Source organism: Vidua chalybeata, chromosome 8 (assembly GCF_026979565.1).
Source record: "Vidua chalybeata isolate OUT-0048 chromosome 8, bVidCha1 merged haplotype, whole genome shotgun sequence".
NCBI classification, from domain to species: domain Eukaryota; kingdom Metazoa; phylum Chordata; class Aves; order Passeriformes; family Viduidae; genus Vidua; species Vidua chalybeata.
The window spans coordinates 7,154,565-7,162,205 of NC_071537.1; positions in this window are offsets into that span (position 1 = coordinate 7,154,565).

Below are 7,641 nucleotides of genomic sequence, written 5' to 3' on the forward strand. Positions count from 1 at the left end.
CACTCAGATTGTCTCATAAATTGTTTTTCTAAAAGCCAAAAAAATAGAGGCAAAAAGTAAAGAAGGGGCAGGGTGAAAGTTAGATGATGCAATATGGTCTTCGCCATAAGAAATGCATGATAAGAACTAGAAATTGTAGGATTATAGTTACAAATAAATTTTGTGTTTTGGTCTTAGGCACTGTTAGTGTTATTTTTTCTATATACAAATTACACTGCTTACTTTTGAATGGTTTTATTTATAGCAAACCTTCTTACTCTGGGTCTTCCTTTGCTCTTGGTGGTCTTTGTATTTGACAACTACTTTTGTCTACCTCACATGAAGGAATAAAGTCAAATTGTTCAGTGGCAGAAATTCACAGCTGTCATTTTGCATTCAGTGCTGAAGTGCTATTCCTTTACAGGAAATAGCCTATATATATGTGTGTGTATGTTAAAAACAAAAATGTATACGAGAGTGCTCCAACCACTTGGAATGTAATGCTGAGCAGCAATTCCATTGGAGAGAAACCACAAACAGTGAGAAACCTAGTAATTATCATAAACCAACATTAAAAAATCAAAGACTTATTAAAAATTAATTTTATAATGTCACTTCTAAACAGTAAGGCTTTAACTCTATTATTTAAAACTTCATTGAAGTTGTTAAAATACAGCAATCAGTGTAACTTGGTGACATCAAATAAAGTGTTTTCAATGTAAATCAAGAATATTTTTTTGTGCTGGTTCTCCTGCTCTTGCTGGCCACTTAACTACCTCAACTACTTCTAAAAACCTACAGCAGGACAACAGAAAAGGGAACACTAAAATGCAGAAATAACCTATAATTTATGGCCTATCTCAAATTTCCTGAGGAACTCGGGCTAAGAACAGTCTAGTTTTTCTCTCTGGAAGAGTGAGAGCAAACTGCTGACCCACAGGCTGGAAGCTCTCCATTTCTAGTAGAGTGCTCAGCAAGGCACTCATGAATGGACACCCTGTTTTCTCCTTGTAACAGGAGGGAAATGGACCACAAAATTAATGGAATAAAATATAAAATGATGGGAAATTGAGAAATAAATCCCTGGAAAATTATATGGAAACGAGTATCATGAGAAATGAAATTATTTCTCTTTTCCCCAAATCCTTATTTGTTTTTTCAGGTAAAAAAACCTGTGAGTTACTGAAAAGCTCTGTGTGTTTATTAAAAAATATTAAGCAGTAACTTTGTACTCCCCCATTACATGCCTGGCTGCAATGGAGAATTCGTGATACCCTTTTCCACTGTGGTAGGAATGTAAACAACTTCACAACAGATGTTCTTTATAAGGACAAAGCCTGCTATTTGCATTGTGATATCTCTGTTTGAGTCTTACATCCAAGATTTTGTTTAATTCCATCTGGAAAGGCTTCACTGGATCCCTTCAGCTTACTAAAGCAAAGATTATTCTTTTATGGGTTTAAATGTAAGTTTTCTATTTTCTTTGGTCAGAGAACACACCACCTGCTTTCTTTGCTGATTGGTAACTGTGCTGTTATACAGGTATTCTACATTGTTCCTCTGCTGTGGTTTAGAGTCTTAAATACATTTCAGTGTTTCTTTTACTGGGTCAGGGAGTCTATCCTAAAACTTTTATACTCTGCTATTCTTTTATACTCTGCTATTTGGATAAGTAACAAATGAGGCTCTCATTTTGAAACATATATCAGAGCTCTTATTTATCTTGGCATAAGGGTAGTAACTTGCCTAATGAAGAAAAAATTTTCAGATCTGGAGTCCATATCACAATACAAAACACAGCCTTGAATTTGCATTTTCATAGTAAATTTTCTTAATTCTTTATATGAGAGACTGTAGTTTGCTTTGCATCAGTGCTGGTTACCCCTAGGTTGGCACCCAGTGGAAGCTACAACAGAAATAGTGAATAAATACTTCTTACATTGTAATTGTTTGTATCTTCCATTTATAAAAGAGGTTTTTTTTCATTTGATATTAGCAGAAATGTAAATAAATTATCCATTATATTGTAACATCCTATAAGAAGATGGGTGGTAGCATCAAATCCTCTGAAAAAAGGTCTGTTAAAGAAACACTTTGGGACCTTCATGTAAGAAAGTAATCTTGGATTGAAATGCATTAAACAGTCTGTTGAAAAGACTTCTTTTTAATTGCTTAATTGTGGTATGTTTCCTATAAGCATATAATGCCAGTATGCCAGCTTAGCTCTTTTTGTCATATAAATTTTACCTTAATCAGAGAAAAATATTAATAAACACCAAAGGATGAAGTAATAATTTTACAGATAGTTAATCAAATAAAATTTTCTTTTTCCATTTCAGTCAGTTCTCAGAAGTTCACATATAATCCTACTAAATTATCAGGTGAGCAGCTGTCATTTTTTCTTCTAATATATTTCAGATTAAAAAAAAAATTGTTCTTAAAGCTCTCTTTCTACTTGATGCTGCACTTGTAGGAAAAAGAGTATGTGCAGATGACTGAAATGAAATGGCTTTATTGTCTTTATTCATAACAGGAGTGTTACTTAGTGCTAGGTTAGATAACTTTTATCCTTCCACTGTATGCATTAAAGCCAAATCAATTTCTTGCACAATGAGAATAACTCTCATGTGAAACCAAGAGTTGTCCATTACACTTTTAGGCTTCTCTGCTAATAGTTTTCATAAGATGAATTTTGTGGTTCCATCTGTGTTCCTTCTTAAACACATGACAACTTCCTTAGACATTCAGAAGCGCTGGATATGTGCCCATGGGCTGAACTAGGCAGCAGCAGCAATTATTCCATATTCCATGCAAATGCCCAGACCAAGAAAGTTCGAGGAAGGGCTGTCTCAGTTTGACTAAAACATAGACCCTGAATCTGAAAACTTGCTACTGCATGGTCTCATGAAACCTCTTATCAAAATAGGGCCAGATGGTATTTTTAGTGACAACCTGTTTTCTAAGAAAGTTTCAATTCTAATCATTTATTCTGAAAACAAAAGCTATTGTCCCTACTCCCTCAAAATATCCTGAACAGTTTTCAGAATACTTCTTTCCCTGAGGGTATTGTGTAAAAGGTATGTTCTACCTGCAGGTTTTACAAGCTGCTTTGTAAAATCCAATCTTATAACTGTATCTCTATAAAACTGGGCCCTCTTCATTCTGCACAGCCCTTTGCAGGTAGAGGTACATATTTAATAAAGACTTAACCATGATAAATAACACTACATAAACTTTACTGCCTATTGATCCTGGTGTTATGCTGTAATTTCATCTTTTTTAAAGGTGGCATAAAAAAAGAGAACCCAGAGTTAGGTTTCTATCCCTTCCATATTCCTTCCCATTGATGCTTCTGGAAGATTGCTACCTTTAATCCTGAAAGTTTCAAAGGCTTCATGGCACACGTCTGCATACATCTGCCAGGACTCAGAGCACAGGCAGGATAATAAAAGCATTCCATTCAAGTAGAGTAGAAAGTCACAGCTGCAGTAAGCATGTATTATCAATTGTACCACATTCATAAATTAATAATTTGCATTGTATTACAGTCACTTCTTTCCAGAAGCATTAAACATGTCTATTCACAGATTGTGTGAAAAGTATATAAATAATTCTGCTGGGTTTGTATTTTTACAGCTTGTCTTTTGAGAAAGAAGATAACAGAAGGAAAGTGAGTTGGAATAAGTGGCAAAAATGTTTCTCCTTTAACAATAATTACTCTTTTCTCATTTTGAAAAGATTTAGAAGATTCAGAAGATTTAAAATATCTGCACTAAGTCAGTTCTTTGAATACAAAATTAATATCCATAGTTGAGACAGCAGAGTTTATAAAAGTGAATAACACACAGTGCTTTCATGTGTGTTTTCATGCATATTTTGGCCTATTCCTCTTTCTTTCAAAATATCTATCATATTGAGGCTACTGTTGATGGTGTCTTTAACCCTGCACTTCCACTGCTAAAATAAATAAATGTATTTAGATGCCAGTTTCAAAGCAATTGCTGTTGGTTGTGAAAGCTGTTAGATCTTCCAGTGCTGAAAAAAAAAAAATAAAAAAGAATAAAAATAAGATTCTTTAGGTACAAAGAACAATGGAATTTTCCCCAAATGAGCTCTCAGCTAAACAAAGCCTATTTACTCCCAAAAAAATGGAGAGGGTTAAACAATGCCCATTTCAGGGCATTGAAAGAATCCTGCAATGCTGATTTGTACTGAATGCATTTGAAGGGATTTTATATGTATCTGTTCAATTCAGGGCTATCTCAGTACAACTCATAACTAAAGGCTAATAATGTTATTCCCTGTATTCATGAAAAGGAAAAGAGGTGATCAAATAAAATGCAGGTGTGATGGTTTGACCTCAACACCAAGCAAGGTCTTAGAGTAGATTTTGAATGAAAAAAAAAAATTATCAAGGACCTAGAAGTAAATGGAAATTGGGAAAAACTACAACATGATTTTATCAAGGAAGGATTGTATCAGACTAACTTAATATCTTTATTTGATAAGGTAATTGTCCCAGAGAAGAGTAATGCAGTAGACCTAATCTACTTTGATCGAAATAAGGCATTATATTTGTTGTAGGAAGTTACTGAGGGTGGAAAAGATGAGCTTTAATGCAGGCACTGAAGGTGGAAGAGGAACTGAATGAAGGGTTCTATTAAAATGTGGTTCTCTTAAAAATGAAAATACCAAAATCAAAGGAGTTTGCTAGTAGAATTCCTCTGGGGCTGATTTTGGCACTGATTTAAGTAGTATTTTTGAACTTGGTGAAGGAAGGAGAATGGGTATGGCATGAAGAGATGGCACAAAATTGGAATGACTAGTGTATCAGAAAAAAAAATAAATGACCTCATGGACCAACAAAATGGAAATCTAATAGTACAGAAACTACAGGGAGGTGCTTGGGAATTGATGTCATGTTCTTTTAGTATAACCTGGTGTCTTGATAATTGGTGTCAATGGTGAGGGGAAGAGGATAAGTGCATTAGTCAGCTGCGTGACCATGCAGCAGTTTCAGGGTACATTGGATGAAGAATATTCAGTGAAGACTGTTAACAAAGTGTTAATTTTGCTTTACAAGGCACTGGCAAGGCAACTCTCAGAATATTGTTTACAGTTCTCTTGACCCACATTGATGCACAGCAGGTGCAGAGTGGGCTGCTTAGGGAAAGGAGTACCTGCTTTCGCAGCTGAGATGAAAATAGCTTCTCTGGCAAAACAAAGCTTGAAAGGGCATATGGTTTTCTTTATAAGTATGTGTGGGGGTAGATGTGAGGGAAGGCAACTTTTGTGTTAAAGGATAACACTATTTCAAGATCAGATACTTACAAACAATTATGAATAAATGAGAAATTTAAAAGAATTGGCAATCTGTGCAGAGCTCTGGAACTGCTTACAGACAAGGTCACGGAGGCAGGGACCTAAACTACTTCCAGATGGAAATTTATAAATTAATAAAGGGTATGTGAGACATGGTGAAGTGTTCATGTGTCAGAATATAAAGTTTGGGATATACAGCTTTGGACACCTACTGACATTGCCAGGGAAGCTTAATTGAAAACTTGTCAGTGTACTTTCTTTATACAGTCCCTAAAAAGAAATGTTTCCAACTGGTCCACATGACAGCCCTTCTAGTCTGCATTCCCCAGGACTTTTATGTTCTTTCTTGGTGCAAAGTATAGGAGAAGGCGACCGCCCTTTCTTAAATGGTAAGATTAGAAGCAGGCAAAAATGGAGCAATTTTTTAAGACGTCAGGAGTTAACTGGATGCAACCTACCTATATGATCAGGATTAAACTGATCACCTGATTGAGATTAGGAAGTATTTCTTCTCCAAATCATAGTCGTTGGGGTTATGGAGGGTATTGTATTCCTCTCTAACATAAACTGTCTAAAGAGGCATAAAAACTGCTGCCTGGAAAGAAATGCTTGAAAAATGGTACTGCTTTATCTCATTAAATGTGCACAGGCCCTACAGCAATTAGGCTTCTAACTCACCTGTCGTAGTTAAGTAGATACAATCAGATGGGGTGTAAATGTACTGTATTTATAATATGTAATTCTAAAGATTGCTGTTTATACAAATATGGGTCCTCAAACTGTAGGCCACATAGGCCATAATTGTATAAAAAATCTACTGAGTAATTTAGTGTGAATTATTGACATCCATATCTATGCTTGTAGTGGTTGGGTTGACATCTTTCTTGCTAACTAATAAAAACAAGACACTTGGTTTATCTCCATACTGCTTCTTGGATTCTGAATAAGTGTACTTTGAAATAATGCAGTTTATTTTTCATAACCTCTACAGTGGTGTCAGTTGTGAGATGAGGTTTATCTCTTGCAATCTAGGAAGTTGAAGTTTAAGAGGGTTTTTTTGTGTTTTTTTTTTTTTCTTTTTTTCTTTTTTCTTTTTTTTAAAAAAGCACTGGTTACTAAATGACAGTGTAATCTACTGCTACTCAGTCTGTCCCTCTCCTTATATTTCTTGTCAAAGAAAATAGCAGATTCATAAGTCAGGTCAAATCAAATCTATATCTGTTCTTTGTGTCTTGTTTTGGTAAATGATCTTTTAAGACAAATTATAAAAATCTTATAAAGGCATTATAAATATTACTATTATATATAAATATTCACTGGAAGGTAAGTTATCCTTAACATGGCTTACTCTTAGGCCTGAGACATCTATAGAAAATTCATGTCTCTAAACCTGCCAGTCCTCCAAAATCCAGTTGTGCAATTTTCTGTGAATTAAACAAATGCATAGGTGTCTGCTAGTGATGCAAACTGCAAAATCACCAAATTAGTTTTCCTTTGTTCTTCATACTGTTGTCTCTGAGGAGTCCAGAGTTACAAGCCATGGAACCTTGTAAGAAATAGCTGGCAATTGCCTGGAATACAGAACTTTCCAAATTTAAACCCTCATAGATACAGAATGGTTTCTCCCATGCTTCTCAGTCCCTTTTGAGAACCATCTGGAGCAGCAGTAAAATAAAACTAAACTCCTTTCATTATCATCTTTGATACATAAATCCAGTTGAAATTAGCTTCCCCCCCCCACCCCCATTAAATTGTGTGATTAAATTTAAGCTGAAAACTTTTGTTGAGTCATTTTTGTGGTTTAACCCCGGACAGCAACTAAGCACCACACAGCTGCTTCCTCAGTCCTCCTGCCCCAGTGGGATGAGAGAATTGGAAAGGCAAAGGTCAGAAAAGTGTGGGTTGAGAAAAGAACAGTATAAAAACTAAAATCAGAATAATAAATTGGAATGAAAAGTAAAATAACAAAATAGATAAATAACCCCCTCAAAAAAACAAGTGATGCAAATGAAAAACAATTGGTTGCCACAGACAGAATTCTGCCCAGCCTGTTCCTGAGCAGCAGTCCCCAACCAACTATGCCCCAAATTTATATGATGAGCCATGGTATAGAATATCCCTGTGGTCACTTGGGGTCAGCTGTCCTGGCTCTGACCCCTCCCAGCTTCCTGTGCACCCCCAGACTCCTCGCTGATGGTGTAGAGAAAAAAAGGCCTTGTATGGTGTAGGCACTGCTCAGCAACAACTAAACATCAGTGTGTTATAAATGTTATTCTCATCCTAAATCCAAACTCAGCACTGTAACAGCTACTAACTCTACATGGCCAAAAGCAGGATGGT